General features: G+C 40.6%; 1 protein-coding gene and 1 non-coding gene across 8 annotated transcripts in view; both read right to left on the reverse strand.

Annotated features, from left to right (window-relative positions):
• EPB41L4A (erythrocyte membrane protein band 4.1 like 4A) overlaps window positions 1–20672 on the reverse strand; it is a 260985-nt gene that overhangs the window by 183883 nt on the left and 56430 nt on the right. The gene's annotated exons all lie outside the window — the stretch shown is intronic.
• LOC144226045 (small nucleolar RNA U13) lies at window positions 10360–10463 on the reverse strand. Its single transcript, XR_013333510.1, has one exon. It is a non-coding gene; the product is annotated as a small nucleolar RNA U13 (small nucleolar RNA).

The following is a 20672-nucleotide window of genomic DNA, read 5'->3' on the forward strand; positions in this document are numbered from 1 at the left end:
GCCATGTTGCCAAAAATCACATTACCCATTTTAGATAAAGAAATCAACATCCAAATATGAAGTATTCACTGGATGGAAGGAGAGCCTGAGGATGCAAAGATTATGATCCTATTGGAGTGTGCAGGCATCTATATTTGCCCAATCTATGCCTAACTGTCACACTGCCAAGACACAGAAGTATTTTAAGGTTTATCTTCTCATTTTTGACAGCTCTAGAAGAAAAAAGAAATATTCCTTAATGCCCGTATTAGTTTCCTAGCACTGCTATAAGGAAGTACCACACACTGGGTAGCCTATACATCAGAAGCTCATTGTCTCGCGGTTCTGGCAGCTTCAAGACCCAAGTCAAGACTCAGGTCAAGGTGTTGGCAGGTTGGTTCACTCTGAGGGCCATGAAGGAGAATCTGTTCCAAGCCTCTCTCCTAGCTTCCGGTAGCCTCAGGCTTCTCTTGGCTTGTAGGTGGGATTTTCCCCATGTCTTCACATGGTCTTCCCTCTGTCCAAATTTCCCTCTTTTAAGGACCCAGTCATACTGGATTAGGACCCACTTTAATGACCTCATCTTAATTTGGTCATATGTGAAGACCCTATTCTCAAAGGTGACATTCACAGGTACTGGGGGTTAGGACTTTAGCATCTTTTGTAGGGACACAATTCAACCCATTACAGGGCTTAATAGAAAGTCTTAGATCACCTCTTTTTTAATAATATTTTTTAAGTTTAATTATTTTTGAGACATATGAGTGAGAGGGGGAGGGGCATAAAGAGAAAGAAACAGACAGACAGAATGTCAAGCAGGCTCTGTACTGTCAGTACAGTCACAAACCATGAGATCACAACCTGTGCCGAAACCAAAAGCCGGATGCACAACCGACTGAGCCACCCAATGGCCCCTAGATCACCTCTTTTAATAACGGATATTCTAGTTCTCATGTAAATATCAAATAGTAAATAATAGCAGATCCCTGCTCTGAATATAATAATTTTTAAATACTATATAATAACATGTTAAGGTTTTATTTTTACGTTTTACCTTTACTAGTTCTTTTTTTAAAAGACTATTTTTGAGAGAAAGAAAGCATGCATGTGGGGGTACAGAGATGGCAGGGAGAATCCCAAGCAGGATCCACCCTGTCAGCACAGAGCCAATATGGGGCTCAGTCTCACAAACCATGAGATCATGACTTGAGCTGAAATCAAGAGTCAGACGTTTAACCCATTAAGATTCCCAGGCGCCCCTACCTTTACTAGTTCTGATACAACTATGTATACCTTTCTGCCAATTTCATTTTCTAAAATTTTTTTAATGTTTTATTTATTTCTGAGAGAGAGAGAAAGAGACAGCGTGAGCAGGGGAGGGTCAGAGAGAGAGGGAGACACAGAATCTGAAACAGGCTCCAGGCTCTGAGCTAGCTGTCAGCACAGAGCCCGACACGGGGCTTGAACCCACGAACCGCGAGATCATGACCTGAGCCAAAGACGGACGCTTAATCAACTGACCCACCCAGGCGCCCCTGACAACTTCATTTTGTGATGTGAATTTTGTTTACGAAAGATCCACTTAAAACAATGTTTATCTTAGTACTTTATCTACTCCTTGGATAAAGATCCAGTTTAAACAGCAAACTCTAAGCACTCACTCAGCCCTAAAATAATCCTCAATATTGTTAAACAAGTATTCACTCACACATGTCCAAGGGCCTTCACACCTGCTCTTCACTCTGCAAGGATACTTCCTTTTCTCCATCAGTTAGCCAGATAGTTTGCCACCTTACTATATTCAGGTGTCTGTTCCAATGTTTCCTCATCTGAAAGGCTGTCCGCAAGCAATGCTCCATCCTCCCTACTTCCAACACTCCTGTCCCCATCATCCAACTTTTTCTTCTTAACATCTATTGTATATTCATTCTTTCTTTGTGTAATGGTCTCCTCCCGCCAGGATGTAAGCTTCACTGGAACAACAACTTTTAGTCCAATTTATTCAATGAATCCTTACCAAGTTCCAAAAATCCCACATGCAATTCATTGTGGTTGATTATAATCTTCCTACTTGAAACTGATACAAATGTTGCTAACTTCCCTCACAACCAATTCTTCGAGGAATATTTCTACAAAAACATGCTGTGTGTGCATGCACATGTAAAATTATTTTAATAGAAGGATGTCAAATGTAGCTTTAAAGTATAGGATGCTTCAACTGTCAACTAAATATCACAGTAATAGGATTCCCTAATATCTATTTCATAATCTCCCAAATTAACAAGGCATGTAACCATCATGAACATCTCTGTTGATAGGAGCCTGGGTGGCTCAGTTGGTTGGGCATCCAACTTCGGCTCAGGTCACAATCTTGCGGCTTGTGAGTTCAAGTCCCTCATCAGGCTCTTTGCTGACATCTTGGAGCCTGGAGCCTGCTGCAGATACTGTGTGTGTGTCTCTCTCTCTGCTCCTCCCTCACTCATGTTCTGTTTCTCTCTCTCTCAAGAATAAACATTAAAAAAAATGTTAAAAAATAAAATAAACATTTCTATTGAGGGCTCACATCCAACAATCCAAAAGGAAGTAATTTTAAATGTTAAAAGTTACATTGTTCATCCTTAACTACATGATTTAAAAATAGGACACTCTAAAGATAGAGCCCTGTATCTATTTAAAAAAATACTGTAAAATATTTTTGTGCAGTAATCCAAATTTCTGTGTATCATCTTAGCTTAGGTGAAGACAGTATAACAGTATTATGTATGCAAATTAAAAACAGCAGAATTCTTCCAAATACGTTTATTTGAAGCCATGTATCAATTTCATTCCTCTAGAATAGAAAAAAATAATTCATAAAATGCTATGCAAAATTATCTGCAATTAGAAACTATAAAATTGTTAGAGAAATATTCTTAGAAGACATGTACTTGAAAACTGCTAAAAATTTCACTTTCTAAAAAGAGAAGTTAGGAGTACCTGGGTGTCTCAGTCAGGGTCCGACTTTTGAGTGTGTGCTCATTCTCTCTCTCTCTCAAAATAAATAAACATTAAAATTAAATAAAAAGAGAAGTTGGGGCACCTGGTTAAGTGTCCGACTGGCTCAAGTCACAATCTCCTGGTTCATGAGTTCAAGTTCTGCATTGGGCTCTGTGCTGTCATCTCAGAGCCTGGCGCCTGCTTAGGATTCTATATCTCCCTCTCTCTCTGCTCCTCCCCCATTCATGCTCTCTCACTCTCTCTCTCATTCTCTCTCAAAAATAAACATTAAAAATTTTTAAAAAAGAAGTTAATAAGTAACTCTTTTTCATTACAGATCATTTCACTAGATATAGTGGCAACAAAGAAAAACATACACACAGTGTGCAAGAAGCAATTACACTATGGAACTTAAGAAATGCTATCCCAGCTGGCTCGCCTATTTCTTTTCCCTCCCTCTCTTTGTTTCTTTTCCCTATTCTTCCTCCTATCTCTCTTGCCATTGAATTGTAGACCCATGAAGTATACCTTATCTTATCACTGGTCTTTCCTGATAGCTTTCTAAAGCATTTACAGCCATGGATTTATAGGAACTGTGCTCAGCCCAATCCAGTCGGGTGGGTTTGAGATGCCTGGCAGTCCCAGTGGGTGGGCTGGCAGTGGATTTTATGGAGTTGTAAGAGGCACATTTTCTAGGCTCCTTTTTATCACCCAGGCCAATTTCCCCATTGCTGAGTTAGATACCAGTTTAACCCAATACTTGTGGAAGGAATTAGAACTAGAGGGATCTGCTCTCTCTTGGCGTGTTGAGGTGCAGCAGGAGCAGTCGGCTCCACGGCCACCTGGGTAGAAGTGAGGAGGTCACATCTGAAGAGATGCTCCTGAGGAAAGAGCAACCACCAAGACTCAAGGGATTGATTAGCTTGTTTGTTTCCAGTTAGTGGTTCAGCATACAAAGTAGGAAATTTCCAGCTACCGGGATACTCAGGTTTTGCGGTAAGCTGCTACACTTCAGAGGCATTCACTTCTCAGAGTGCATTTTGGCAGTCCATCTTGTGAGCACAAACAAATCTCTCCTAACCCAGAAAAGAAAACTCATCTAGGAGCTGCACAAGGTACTTTCGGCAGGGATAGTTTCTAAACAGGTTTCGTAGAGGTTTTCTATAATGCTGAAATGATTTTAAGTAAAAGTGTCACATTCAGAGTGTGGCCTGTAGGAACAGATTCCATTTTAAAGCAAGAGACTTACAGATCACAAATAAGAATCTGGGAATAGCAGGCAGTTGACTTTACAGATACATACTTTCCCTAAAAGCCTTTTACATTAAAGGTTCTCAAGTGCTTTCAATCATTTGATTCCATTCTCCCAACAGCCCTGGAAAATCATTTGGTAAAATGTGCTTCATTATTTCAAACATTCCCAGGTTGCAAGAGGCAGCCAAAATGAATCAGCATGGAGACAATGTATCATACTTGTGAAGAATTCAAGCGTGGGTGCAGACTGCTTGAATCCTAATTCTGATACTTAACTAGGTCTTTGATGTTGAGGAAGTCAACTGACCTGCCTAGAAGATGGGAACATCTATACTGCGAAGATGAAATGAGCTGATGCATGGAAGGACTTCCCATGCCTGGCACACAGACTCCCACTTCGCTATGCTGTTGTTGCCATCATGAGCACCAGCATCCCCAACATCATTCCAGGAAAGGTTAAGAGCTCAGGTTCTGAGTCAAACTTGGCTTTGAGCTCAGCCTACATAACGGAACCTTCACCAAACCATCTACTACAAAATGAGTAGGACCTTTATCTAGGAAGAACAAATAATCCAGTATTTTCGACAAACAGCAAATCAGAGAAAGCAAAACTACAGTTTCATAGCTATCATCTGCAGTGTATAGCTCTTGTTCGTATTCTGATCCAAGCTATTAAAAAATATACAACAATTGATCACTTTCACTTATGAAACAGCCGGCAATGTTAACATTGACTATTTTATATTAAGTGATTACTACTCAACTCTGAGTAAGATAACAGGATTTTGGTTATCTTATATAAAAACCTCATCTTTTTTTAATGTTTATTCATTAAAGAAAGCATGAGCAGGGGAGGGGCAGAAAGAGAGGGAGACAGAGGATCTGAAGCTAAGAGCACAGAGCCTAATGCAGGGACTGAACTCACAAACCGTGAGATGACCTAAAGGACAGACGCTTAACTGACTGCGCCACCAGTCATAAAACCCTGGTAAATTCTTTTTTTTTAAATGTTTTATTTATTTCTGAGAGAGAGGGAGAGAGACAGCGTGAGCAGGGAAGAGTCAGAGAGAGAGAGGGAGACACAGAATCTGAAGCAGGCTCCAGACTCTGAGCTGTCAGCACAGAGCCCGACACGGGGCTTGAACCCACAAACCATGAGATCATGACCTGAGCCAAAGTCAGACACTTAACTGAATGAGCCACCCAGGCGCCCCAAACCCTGATAAATTCTTAAGTCATGCTCTCCAGTACCACAGTCACTAGCCACATGTGGCTACTTAACTTTATGTTAATTTAAAGTAAAATTTTAGTTCCTCGGGCTTACTAGCCACATTCCTCAATAGCTTCAAGTGGTCAGTGACTAAAGATACAGAATATATTTCTGCCATCAGAGAAAATTCTGTTGGACAGCACTGGGCTAGAGATACATATCTACTGAAACATTTGTGGACAAAATTATATGATGACTAAGACTTGTTTTGTTTCAAAATAAAATAGGAAGGAGAGACATGAATGAAGGTGTGAATGAAGTAAAACTGTTTTATGGGGAGATGGATACATGGTGGGGGGGGGTTCATTAAAGTGTTCTGAGCCAATATGGCTAGGCTATAGTTCCCAGTTATTTAAACACTAATATAGGTGTTACTGTGAAGGTATTTTGTAGACATGATTAACATCTATCATCAGTTTAAAAGATTATCATAGATAATCTGCATGGGTCTGAATCAATGAGTTAAAAGGCCTTGAGTAGAACTGAGGACTCCTACAAGAAGCAATTCTACCTGTGGCCGGGAGCTCAGCTCATGTCTAAAAGATCCAGCCTGCCCTTCCTGGCCATCTGCTCTGCAGATTTTAGACTTGCCTATCTAGCCCCCATGATGGCCTAAGTCACTCTTGTAACAAATCCCTTCATATACATACACTACTGGTTCTTTTCTCCAGGGAACCCTACAGTTCCCTGATACTGTCTACTTCCATAGCATTTGATTTTTTCACGCTACCTCACACACTGTGAAATAACAACTCTAAATATCTCAACACAGTACCTACCACGTAAGTCTCAATAAATGTTAATTATAATATTATTTCTTCATTTGTCAACATAGTCTTTTTTTTTTTTTTTTTTAAGTAAGCTCCATGCCCAATGCAGAGCTCAATGCAGGGCTTAAACTCATAACACTGACATCAAGACCTGCGCAGAGATCAAGAGTCAGATGCTTAACCAACTAAGCCACCCAGGTGACCCCCAACATAATCTTATTTTGCTGAAATCTATACTTCCTGAGACACAGAATACTCACATGTGGTAACAACATTACTATTTTCATTTTCATCTCACTTTATCTGGCTGACCTGACAACAGGCGCCCTTACAGGCATGGATGGAATGGTTCACAGCTCTGCATGTCCAGAGTGGCCTCAAGCGCATGCTCTTGAATTAAATGGAATCAAACCTAATTAGAATACACTGACACATACACAGAATATCAGAGCTGGGGAAAAAGTTTTGTGCAATTAAGTTTATAAGTCTTATATACAAAAGAGAAGGATTTTAACAACCTCAAATTCCAAAAACAGGGAATTGATTATATAGAACTGGATACACTGGGCTAAGAGAATGTGGCTATTATACTTAAGTATGTTTAATGACATTTGGAAATGCTGAAAACACAATGTTAATTTTTTATAAAAGTAGGCAGTATACACAATAAGATCTCAACTTAAAAAAAATACCACTCTACAAAGAAATATACAGAATGTTAATCATGGTTATCCCTGAGTACTGAGACTATTTTTTTTTCTGTACAACAGTACAACTTATATACAGATCTAAAGAATAAAGTTTGATTGACAAATATACCCATGTAACCCAAATTCCAATAAAAAGGAGAACAGTTCCATCATTCTGGAAAGTTCCCTAGAGCCCCTTTATAGTCAATATGTTCACACACATCTCAGGCAACCCAGGATGATTTTTATTTTCTTGTTAAATTTTTCTGTGTTTTTCAAATTTACAGTACAAACACATATCTATAAGCAGTTTTGATGTTTTGGTTTTTTAAAGTGTTAGGATGGTATACAGTTCTTTGATTTGATTGATAAGGGCAAGGGAAATGAATTCATTTGCCCAGAAATCTTAGTTTACTAAAAATACTAGGAACAAGACTGTTAAGTCATAACCTCCACAACTATTTGTGCTTTCTCTTTTCAAGCTTCTCAATGTTTTTGTATGTTACATCATTTACTCACACAGATATGAGGTGTTGTATTTTCAAACATCTGATAGAAAAACTCCTTTAAAGTTAACAAAAGAAACCAAACAAGAAAGAACTTATAAGATGCCTATAGGTTAATGAACAGAAATTGAAAGAAGTCAAACTTCCTTCTGGTTCTCATAAAAAATGTTAACCCTAAAGGTTCATAACAGAAACATGGCAGCCAAATACCAACTGCAGAAATACTACTGTCAACACTTTCACTGTTACTATGTTATTTCATAGCCATAACTGAAGATAAACAAAAATAAATTTTGGTGAAACAAATTTGCAAATCATTATCTCCCTGTTCTATCACCCAAACAAGTATTAGCCACTGAAATCCTGAGACTTCTAAGGCTACAACTTCAAAAGGAAGGCTACATCTATATGAATTCTTAAAACCTCAGTACTCTTTATAGCCTTCTAAACATCACAGATGATCTGAAGGTGGGCACCCAATATTTGGCATTTTGAGTTATAGTCCAAATAGCCAGCTATATGTCTGATCCTAATCTCTAACCCCAAGCCCAAGTTGGACACAAAACCAGTAAACCAACTGTGTCCTAAGCCACAACATGGTAAGAAACACTTAGATCTACACATAATTCTGAAGAAACACTAAGTGACTAGGAAAGTAACTAAAATCTACAAATAGTTACTATCATCTAGCGATCAAACTGGGCGGAATAACCGAAGGATCATTAGATAGATACACACACAGACACACACACACACACACACACACACACACAAGCATTTTCAAAGTGTGATCCATTAAGGGGTTCACGAGGTCAAAACTATGTTTGTGTTATTAATAAGGTATTACTTGCCTGCTTCACTGTGTTGACATCTGCACCGATGGAGGAAATACAATGATGATGAGGAGGATGAGGAACATGCAGAAGGAATCAACTAAATATTTAAAATGTGAGGAACACTGACAATTCTTCAGGCAATGTGAATAATTCTTATCTGCTTATTAAAATGTGGGATTTATGTAAGTACTAACATTTTGATTAGAATTTTTCTCTCCCTCTTCAATTCTTTCTCCTACAGTCATGACCTTGCAGCATCTTGGACCTTACATGGGTTCACCTAAGAACACGTGGTTGCTGTGTTCACATCAAATATGCTTTTTGACCTTCATATGGCTTTTAATTATTCATTCTGTAAGTAGCTGCTCTTCCTCCATTCTGCTATCGAAGCTTTGGGTCTCCATTGAGAACAGAACTGATACCTATGGAATAGAGTAAGCAACAGAATGACTAAAGTAGCTGCAATTTAGAGACAAGTCTGAGTCTAAGAAGCTGAGCAACCACAGTCTTAGTCACAAATCAGAGTGGCACACACACAGCCAAGGGCAGCCTCCACTCCCTGGCTCCCACCACTCGGCAGAAGTCCAGGACCATGACCACCCTAGGCTAGCTAGCCACCCAGCCATAGGTGCCCTGCATCAATCCCTTCAAACCCAACTTAATTCTTTTTGCCAGATGCAGCTTCCCGGTGTCCGATCATCATACCTGTCCTCTGACAAAAACCCTCAAGGGCTCCTAGTACTTATCACATCTGCACTATTTAGGCTGGCATTTGAAGTTCTCCACTTTGTGGCTCAACTTAACCCCCCCTCCCCCCCCGCCAAGTTTATCTCCCCACATGCCCTTATTTTCAACAAACTGCAATATTCGATTTAAGCTAACCCGTGCCACTTTTCATCACCTTTACTCATGTCCCTCTCTCCACCTGAACTGCCATCCTCACTAGAGTGTCTGCCTGTTGCAAGGTTTGCCCAGCCTTCAAGGTCTTCCTCAAGTCATCTCCTTCATGACACCTTCTAAGCAATATCCCCACTTTGTCCATTATAACATTGTACCTATATTAGAATCATCGCCTTAAGGTCACCTCAAAAGCCATGGCTTTCATATTTCTCTTTACATATCTAATAACAGATAGGACTCTCAAATTGCTTTAAAAAAACATTTTCAGATATGATGCTCAAAAATAATGTGCCCAAATCCTACTTTATGGGAAGCCATTTTGTTAGAAAATATGATTTAAAAACACAGTAGATCTGAATGTTTCTTGGCTACAGACAAAACCTAAAACATCTGGGAAGTCCCATGAGTCACCCTGCAGGGCAAGTTGGAGGCCAGCTAGAGGCGGCAGGTTTTTTCTGGGGGAAGGGGGGGGGGGTGTCCAGGCAGATGTGCACAGCGAGACAGTCTGAGACAGTCTGTGAGGAGTGACAGGATACCGACATTGATGAAACATTCAGGAGTGGAGGCAAAAAACCTGCAACAGTGAGCTCCCAAACATCTATCAGAGGTTGCATCTGTCCATTGAGAACCACACATGTGCAAATCAAAACAGGATTTCAAGGTAGCCCCAACACAAGCTATTTATCCACTATACGTAATTGTGCTTGAGCCTCACCTCATTCAAAATGTCCCTAAACACAATATTCATACCACAAGCCAGGCCTGATGCTGAGGATTTTTAAATGAAGGTGTGACTAAGACAGGGTCCGAACCCACATAAATAACTGCAACTGGGTGTGATGAGGGCTGTGGGGAGACAGAAAGAGCATGCAGAAGATTTTGGGAAGTAACTGGAGAGCCGGAGAACAGGCTCATGTCATGGATCCTAACAGAGAAGGAAGTTTAGTGAAGTAGGAGTGGCAGCAGCTTCAAACGACACTGCAGAGAACCAACCTGGCATCTGGAGGCCCTTCATCATATGGAGGGAATAGTTCAGGACACTGGCAGGTTTGGGGGCCAGACTGAAGGGAGCTGAAGTTTGTCAGAACAGGAAAAGAAGGAGATAAGGATATCATTCTATGGGGTTGCAAGTGAAGAAAACACTGATGGTTTCTGGGTTTTTGGGGTTTTTTTTTCCCATGTCAGACAGGTAATGTGCTGACGTCGTATGAAGGTTTAAGACTGGCACATGTCACACAATGACGTGAACACCCAATCATCATGCTTACAAACTACAAAAGGATTGGGTTTCTGGGTTTTTTAAAGGATAGAAAAGACTTGACAAAGCCCTGGTACAGGAAGATGGGGCTTGGGTAACCAACTGGGCAGAAGAGCCTTAGAAAGGAGCAGGCCCCTCCTGTGAGATGAGGGAAAAAGGAAGCACAGGTGAAGCAGGCTGTGTAGACAGACAGAAAGGAAGTCCAGGGTGTTTCTACAGACTGCCGCCAGGCTCTCCGGAGTGAACAAAGCTCCTGTGCTCAGGCTGGCAGCATGGGACCCACAGGGTAGAGAAGGGGATGGTCTCTAACAGCCGCTGTGGGGGAAAAGGAGAGCTACAGAAGACTCAAAGGACTGCTGTGCAGAGACGAGTTCCCAAATGAAATTGGAGAACTGTGCTGATATCTGTTAGAAGACAAGCTTTTCTCCAGCAGCAATGGGGCAGGAGGAGCTAAGAATGTATTATGGCTTCATATCCAGCATTAGAGCTGGCCACTCTGGCTGTGGCAGGAAAAGAGAAAATGTAAGCCACAGGAGGAAATGTCCAGGACAGGACTGACCAGGGGATCCAAAATTCAGCAGAAAAAGAAATAAAGCCTAGGAGAAGTTGACAAGGGGAGAGTAGGTAAGCTGAGAGGCTGACATATAAAAATGAACTGCAGAGAGGACAGGAGGCTTCAACCGAGGGATTTATGAGTTTAAGATATTGCAAAGTAGACGAAGTTTCAGATGATGACAAGGTCTAGGGTTTAGCCTCATCTGTGGGCTGCTATAAAGAATAAAGTCAAGGTCATGGGGTCAAGGCAGCAGCGTGAGGGATGGGAGACAGCATGGTATAGAGCAGTGCTCTCTAATAGAACCTCTGTAGCGACGGAAATATTCTATGTCTATGGGGTCTAGCAGAGCAGTCACTAGCCACATGTGGCTATGGATCCCTTAAAATGTGCCAAGTATGACTGAGGAAGTGAGTTTTTATTTACTTAGAGTCCATTTAAACTTAAATAAGCACACAACTTGAAGCTGCTATACTAAATAATGAAGATGTAGAGCAATGGTTTTCAACTTTGCTCAATGGAGTTACCTAGAGAGACTTAAAACATACAGCTACCTGGGTCTCACTCCCCAGAAACTGATTTAATTAGTTGGGCATGTGTCCTAGGCATCGGTATATTTTAAATATCTTTTTCTGATTTATTTTTGTTTTTGAGAGAGAGCACACATGTGAGTGGAGGAGAGGGGCACAGGGAGGGAGAAAGACACACACAGAGAGAAAAACCTTAATCAGGCTCCATGCTCGGCAGGGAGCCCAATGTGGGGCTTGATCCCATACCCCTGGAATCATGACCTAATCCAAAATCAAGAGTCGGATGTTCAACCAACTGAGCACCCCAGCACCCCATCATCAGTATATTTTACACTTGGCCACATTAAGTCAAGTTTGAGAACCAATGGTAGAGTGGTTAAGAACACAGATTCTAGAGCCAGATGATATGAGTTCAAAACCAGATCTGCTAATTTTGACCTTGGTGACTCTGAGCAAATAACTTCATCTGTAAAATGGGGATAATGAGCTATCTACTTCACAGGCCTAGTCTGAAGATCAAATGACATATATAAAAGTGCTTTATAATAGGGCCTTACACATCTGAGTTCCTTAAATGTTAGTCATTGTTATTCCAAATGGATGTTGGAGGCTGACAGCTCAAGGAGAAAACAGTGGATGGGAGTTGCCAAAGGCATAAATCTATGTTGAGGAGGTACCAGGAAGTCAGGAATTGACAGAGTTGAGGGTAAGAAGAAAGTAAGAGAGAATAATAAATAAAGGGAAGAGAAGAAACCTGGAAGGGACAGTGATAGATAAGACAAGAAAATGCAGACCCCACTCCCTGCCAAAGTGGTAAACTACAAATGAGCAGAAAAAACGTGGGAAGACACAGAGGGATTCGGTTTCCAGCTGTGCAGCTGACCTTGAGCAGGACGCACTGGTCCCAGGTGACAGGAGAAACAGCTCCTCTGCTTGGCAGCTCAACCCGGAGGGGAAGCAGTGCACCTGAAGCCACTCCACCTCTCTTCTGGCTCAGCTCCATTCCCAGTGGGGGGGCAGCCAGCTTGAAACTGCTTGGAGGGACTCGGACTGCGGGTTTATATTGCAGGTGGTATTAATGGGGCACGAGGACTAAGATCTGGAAAGGAGGTGTGGCTTCGGACATAAAGCACAGCCCACCTTGGCTACTCCCGCAGCACAGGGAGATCAGACCCAAAAGAGTGAGTTGAAATGCTTGGTTCGAGAGGGGACTGGGGCACTGCCATTTTTCTCCCCACAACCACCAAGGCGGAACCTCAGGGAGCTTCCCGCAGGACTCAGTGGAGGTTAAGACTCACCTACACCAAGCCAGGCCCATCCCTGCTAGAGAGCTGCCCTTTTTTTTTTACAGGAGCCCAGGGAAAGACCAACATAGATTCTCTGCCCTGATTAATTCTAGGTCAATTCTTTCTATTCAGATATTTTCTCCCTTGTCTCATTTGTATCCCTCCCCTCTGCTGGACTGGGCACACTGGTCACTGGTTTGCTGAAACAGTCACATTTAATCCATTTTCTAGATGTATGTTCTACACCTCCACTGCTTCTATCTCTCTCTCTCTAGAGTAATCAGACTATACAGTTTCTCTGCGTAACATTATCTTGGTTTCTTTCTCCTCACCTCTTACCATATTCTCCTCTTTGTCTCTCTGAATTAAGCCCCTTAGTCTCTCTGCCTGTTCATTTCTCTTCTAATTTCGCTTCCTCCCCACCCTGTCATTTCTCTCTTTGTATATGCTCTTCCATCAGCACTGCATACCCCTGGCTCTTTATTTGTAGCTGGGAATTCTGGTTTTATGCCTTTAGACTGTTCTTTGTCTTTTGGGTTTTTTCTTTTCTTTTTTTCTTTTTTCTTTCTTTATTTTTATTGTTTGTTTTTCCTCCTTCCTCTTTTTTTCTTTTTCCTTTTCCCTTTTGGTTTGTGTGTTTGTTAGATTTGTCTGTGCATTTGTGTGCTTTTGTCCCTGTGTTTGTCTGTTTTCTTTTCCAGGGCTACCTCAAGAAACGAGCCNTTCTTTGTCTTTTGGGTTTTTTCTTTTCTTTTTTTCTTTTTTCTTTCTTTATTTTTATTGTTTGTTTTTCCTCCTTCCTCTTTTTTTCTTCTTTTTCCTTTTCCCTTTTGGTTTGTGTGTTTGTTAGATTTGTCTGTGCATTTGTGTGCTTTTGTCCCTGTGTTTGTCTGTTTTCTTTTCCAGGGCTACCTCAAGAAACGAGCCGAAGTACACACAGTGGAGAGTCCCAAATACCACTATGAGTAGGGAAATAAAATAACCAAAGTCTCAACAAGAAAGACCAAGAGACACCAAAGAACACTTCCTAAATGGATAGGCCCTGGACAGTCAAAGAGCCTTCTTTAATACAGCAGTACTCACAGGTGCAGAGTGCATAACAAGCTTTTAAAACTAACAAGAGACAGAAAGCTAGCCAAAATGATGGCAATGGAAGAACTCTACTCTAAAGAAATTCCAGGAAGAAATGACAGCTAAAGAATTGCTCAAAACAAATATAAGCAACATAACTGAACAAAAATTTAGAACAATAGTAATAAAATGAATTGCTGGGCTTGAAAAAGGCATGAAAGACATCAGAGAAACTATTGCTACAAAGACTATGGAGTGGAGAAATAGTTGTGATTAATTTAAAAATGCTATAAATGAGATGCATAATAAAATGGAGGCATCCAATGCATGGAATGAAGAGGCAGAGAGAATAATAGGTGAATTAGAAGACACAGTTATAGAAAAAGAGGAAGCTGAGAAAAAGAGATTAAACCGACCCAGGAACACGAAAGGAGAGTTGAGAGCTGAGCAATACAATCAAACAAAACAATATCTGTATCATAGGAATTCCAGAAGAGGAAGAGAGATTCCCAGATTGGGGAAGTTAACAGACATTGAATGTAACTTGATGTAACTTGAATCGATCTTCTGAACATATCATAGTGAAACTGGCAAAATATAAGGACAATAGGAGAATTCTGAAGCAACTAGGGATAAAAGGGCCCTAACATACAAAGGGAACCACAAAAGACCCCGAATAGCCAAAGTAATAATGAAGAAGAAAACCAAAACAGGAGGCATTGCCATCCCAGACTTTAGCCTCTACTACAAAGCTGTAATCAAGTCAGTATGGTACTGGCACAAAAACAGACACATAGACCAATGGAAAAGAATAGAGAACTCTGAATTGGACCCACAAATGTATAGCCAATGAATCTTTGACAAAGCAGGAAAGAGTATCTAATGGAAAAAAGGCTCTTTAACAGATGGTGCTGGGAGAACTGGACAGCAACATGCAGAAGAATGAAACTAGATCATTTTCTCACACCATACACAAAATAAACTCAAAATGGATCAAGGACCTGAATGTGAGACAGGAAACCATCAAAACCCTAGAGGAGAAAGTAGGAAACAATTACTTGACACATCCCCAAAGGCAAGTGAATCAAGAGCAAAAATGAAGTATTGGGACCTCATCAAGATAAAAAGCTTCTGCATGGCATAGGAAACAATCAATAAAACTAATAGGCAATCGACGGAATGGAAAAAGATAGTTGTAAATGACATATCAGATACAGGGCTCATATCCAAAATCTATAAGGAACTTACCAAACTCCACACCTGAAAAACAAATAATCCAGTAATAAAATGGGCAGAAGACATGAACAGACACTTCTCCAAAGAGGACATCCAGATGGCCAACAGACAAATGAAACAATGCTCAGCATCCCTCATCATCAGGGAAACACAAATCAAAACAACACTGAGATACCACCTCACACCAGTCAGAGGGGATAAAATGAACAAATCAGGAGACTCTAGATGCTGGCGAGAATGTGGAGAAACGGGCACCCTCCTACACTGTTGGTGGGAATGTGAACTGGTGCAGCCCCTCCGGAAAACAGTGTAGAGGTTCCTCAAAAAAATTAACAATAGAACTCCCCTATGTCCCAGCATAGGGTCCCCTATGACCCTAGCAAAACTGCTAGAAATTTACCCAAGGGATACAGGGGTGCTGATGCATACAGGTACACGTACCCCCAATGTTCACTGCAGTACTCTCAACAATAGCCAAAACATGGAAAGAGCCTAAGTGTCCATCAATGGACGAACGGATCCAGAAGAAGTGGTTTATTTATATAATGGAATACTATATGGCAATGAGAAAGAATGAAATCTGGCCATGTGCAGCAATGTGGATGGAACTTGAGGGTGTTATGCTGAGCGAAATAAGTCAAGCAGAGGACAGATACCACATGTTTACATGTATAGGTGGATTAAGAGAAACTTAATGGAGGACCATGGGGGAGAAAGCGAAAGGGAAACTATGAGAAACTCTTGAATGCTAAGAACAAACTGAGGGCTGATGGGGGTGGGGGAGAGGGAAAGGGGGGTGATGGGCATGGAGGAGGGCACTTGTTGGGAAGAGCACTGGGTGTTATATGGAAACCAACATGACAATAAACTATTTAAGAAAAATAAATAAATGATCATTTGATTATTTTTTAAAAATTAAGAACAGGTGGATGTGGAAGGGAAAAGCAACACCAGTAAACGTCTTAGGCTGCAATTTTTTTATTTCTCTAGAATTTTGCATAATTTAATGAACACAGAGTTCTCAAATTTCAATGTCAGCACCAGATTATTTTCATCATCTTACAAAAGAAAATTAGTAATAAAGTATTCAGTTATTGGTAAGTAGGTAGGCAAGTCACTAGAAGCTCAAGGACTATTTCAAAGATAGTTTCTATGCAACTTAAGTGGCTGAAATTGAGCAATACAGTCCATATAGATTAAGTGTTTCAAATGAATCCATTATATTTAGATTTACACCAAAAAAAAAACCCAAAGCTAAGTCTCAAATTTATTTATGGACTAGTTATTTGCCATGAGAAAGATAAACACCTACAACCTCTTTCCTACAAGCATGTCTCACACTTTAAAGTGACATTTCACATGGTTTGGGTTTGCTAAGTGTGTTTATATATCAGCACAAGTGCAGTTTCACTGCTGAAACACAATTTCCAATATGATGAAGTTCCTTTCTGGTTCTTTTTCAGGAGCCAGTTCGAGAGCATTGTAAAAACAATGTAAAAACAATGTAAAAACAAAAACACTCTTCTGAGCCCAATCCTAACGTAACTACAAGCTCTGCAGGGACTACCTTTTACAAAAGACTATCATACATGGAGAATCCACTTCTTCAGATGTTCCTCCCACAACTACCCACTAGAGATGCTGGTCTCAGGGCTATACTGAGATCTGGTAGCTGGAAACAAAAGCATAACCAATACTCATTCTCTATTTGCTTTGATTCCTTCAGAGAGCAATCCTTACTTTTCTTTTAACGTAGAGCTCCACTAAATCCTAGGGACCTAAATACCACCATCAACCAGTCTAAGTCAAGTTTATTGTGGTCAGGGGATTCATGATGTTTTGGCCTCTTACATCTCACAGTGGACCCAATAAAGCCATGGACCCACCATATGGTCCTTTTGCAGTTTCTCAACGCATTACTGGAGTAAACGTACTTAACTACTGGGAGAATTTCCACAGTGGTTTCCTGACTATGGAAGATGGGCAATTATATTAAGAATGACCAACGGAAACATCCTGAACTTCCCTCCTTACCAGGACAGTAAACCACAAGAAATGCCACATCCATAGGGAAACTATAGACATTAATATTGATAAAGGAGACACCCTGCAAACCAAACCACCACCAACAAAGTGGCATATGTGTGATGTTTCTCAGGCACCCCTGGCTGCTCAAGTACAAAGGAAAGGACAGAAAACAAATGTTTAAACTGATATCGTCCTGTCAGTTTACAAATATCTTAGTAGTTACAAGAAAAAGGAGATCTTATCAACAGACTAATCTCCAAGAACTTTCTACTGTCTTAATGATAATGCTTTGCTAGAGGGAAAAAAAAAGCTTTAGTTTGACAATAGCTAGACCTCAGTAATCTGTGTCTTTAGCATATGGAAATCCCTTTAAGAAACTCTTGACTTTTGTCTCCCCCAACTCCACAGGATATAAGCAGTCCCTCTTCACAACCCCAGTGCTCTTCCTGCCCATGGGTCCTGTCCCTGTGCTTTAACAAAATCACCTTTTTGCACCAAAGACGCCTTCAAGAATTCTTTCTTGGCCGTCAACTCTGAACCCCCACCACCACTCCAAAACCCCATCAATATCTGACACTTTTAAGAACAGAGAATTTCTATCACATTCCTGTTTAATTCACCTTTTTTTGTCTGGGCAGAAAGCAGGTCGATCGTGGAAAATGGCCATGGGTTATCCTAAATCCATTAAGGCAGTGGCTCCAATGTGGCTAATTTATCAAACTGGGTACTTTTCTGGAGCACATCCAGCACCTGACACCTGATATAAAGCTGCCAATCTGGAAAATGCTTTACCAATATGTAAGGAACACATGAAGCCATTTGCTTTTATTTTGCAAGGTCAAGAACATGCTTTCACATTCTTGCCTCAGGGCTGTAACAACTCTCCTCTCAGCTATAATCTTGTCTACAGAGCTGCTGCTTGTCTTCATATCCCACAGACCATCACACTGGCCCCTTGCATTGTGATTACATCATGCTGATGGTACCTGATAAACGGGAAGTAACAAATCCTTCAGATGTCTTAGTAAGGTGCATTCAAGCTTGATGGTGGAAAACAAAACCATGAAGATTCAAAGACTGCAACCTCAATAAAGTTTCTCGGAATCCAGTAGTCTGGAAGGTGTTGGTGTATCCCCTCAAAGTGAAATGGAAGTTGCTAAACCCATAACTGCTTCCCTCTAAAAGAAGTGCATGCTTCATGGGCCTTTTTTGCATTTTAAAAACAATGCATACCACATTTAACAATCTGCTAACTCCTTAACTATGAAACCTGTAAGACCATAGGTGTTGAGTAAGGCCCAGAGCAAGAGATGGTTATTCAGCCTGTCTGGTGTGCAGCGCTGCTATGCACTTACTTGAGTCTTATGATGCAGCAGATCTGTTTCATTGAATCCTGTAGGATTCAGAGAATTGCAGCACAAAACTCAAGTTCTGGAACAAAGCCAAGTCCTCTTCTGCGATAACTGTCCTTTTGAGAAATGACTCCTGGATTGCCACTAGGCCTTGTCAGGGCCTGATTAAAGGTTATTAAGTAGCCATGTGACCTGAGCTGTCCATGGCCATCTAAATGTCATCTGACCCCCAGGTCATAAGGTTGGGCATATGAAGAAGCAATCTATCACCAAAAGACAACGGTATGAAAGCAATCAGATTCAAGCATGTCTACAAGGCAGAAGAAGTTGCAAGAGAAGAAGGCTCAGATACCTCTAATATCTACTCCTACTGTATTACCACACCTATAGCTTCACAAAGAGTTCCTTATGACCAGCTGACTGGGAGGGAAACTAGGGCCCGGGTTAGATAGACAGTTTGCATGGTATCCATGCACCAAGCAGAAGTGGACTCCTGCAGCCTTCCATCCCCAATGAAGAGTGTCCTTAAAATACTTCATGAAGGGAAATCACCCCAACAAATAGAACTGTGACCAGTACATGTGCCTGTCCACTCCATCTATACTGAGAAATATCCAGGATTACAGATCTACAGTGAGTCATGTGCAAAGGCTAATGCTTAATCTAGACATTTAACGACTTGGTGAAAAAACTGTATTTGGAAGAAAGGGTACAGGAAGACCTAGGAAAGATACATATGGCTAGACCTTTCAGAATGAGCACAGAGTATGAAAAATATTTTTGTTCCATGTATGTATACCAAAGGTCTTCCAATGCAGAAGGGCCTCTCAATACCCAGGTGAACAAAATTACCAGCCACCTACCATGCATCCTTAAAAGACTTCAAGTAGAAGTGACCATGGTGCCAGCAACAGGGGCTATGTATGGATTCAACAACATGCACTTCTCACAAAGGCTAAATGGGTTCCAGTCAATAATGAGTACCTAGCATGCCAACAGCAGAAACCAATCCTCAGTGTCCAAGATGACAACATTCCCCTGGAGAATCATACAACTGATTGGTGGCAGAGGGATTACACCAGATCCTTTCCATCAAGGAGGAGGCAATGATTCATCCTCACTGTATATATTCCACTTACATGTACATGCATCCTGTGCACACACATACCCATGTATTTATTTTTCTTCACTTTTCCTTTCTTCAACCTTTTCAAAAAGAATTGATCATGGTGGTTATCTTTACAGTTTAGTTTCCAGGTTACAGATTATTCCTCTGGAATTGTGAATATATTAGAAAAGATAATTTCACCCAGAGGCAAGTAAGTAACTGTTACCCAGCAATTAAGTTCTTAATCAGAGATCTTAATGTCTATGTAATGGATGACAACTTAAACGCCCTTGCAATCACATGGGGGGGAAAAAGTCACCCAATAGAACAGCAAAATTTTAAAAGACTGATAATACCATGTGTTGGCAAGTATGTGGAACAAGAGGAATTCTCATATATTGCTAATTGGAGAGTAAACTGGCATATCTACTTTGGACAACTGTTTGGCATTATCTTCAAAAGTTAAACACACATGTACCCTATGATACAGTAATTCTACTTCTGTGTATGTAAGAGAAATGAGTGCATATGTCCAAAAAGACTCAAAATGCCTTAAGAATGCTCAGAATAACTTTAATTATAATAGCTAAACATGGTCCATCACCAGTAGAATGTATAAACTGTACTATATTTATACAAAAGAACACCACACAGAAACCGAAAAAGGGGGGGGGGAAAAACAACTTCTGTGAGCAGTAACATGAAAGAATTCCAAAGTATTATGCTGAGCAAAAGAAGCCAGATAGAAAAGAAAACATGATGTATTATCCCATTTATACAATGTCTTAAATAGGCCAAATTAATGTACAAGGCTAAAGGTCAGAACAGTGGTCTCCCTCCAGGTGGGTGAGGTGAGTGGGAAGGAAGGTATTGTTTGAAAACAGACACAAAGGAGCCTCCTGGGGTCCCAAAATGTTCTGTTATTTTGTTTTGGATGGTGTTTACATAATTGTATTTACATGCAAAAATTCGTCCAGCTGTGTATTTAACAACTGTGTATTTTACTACAGGTTATTAAAATTGTTTTTAAAAGATTTATTAATATGTATGTATTACTTAGGAGAGAATCT

The sequence above is a fragment of the Crocuta crocuta genome, unplaced genomic scaffold (assembly GCF_008692635.1).
Source record: "Crocuta crocuta isolate KB4526 unplaced genomic scaffold, BGI_CrCroc_1.0 scaffold131, whole genome shotgun sequence".
NCBI lineage: Eukaryota > Metazoa > Chordata > Mammalia > Carnivora > Hyaenidae > Crocuta > Crocuta crocuta.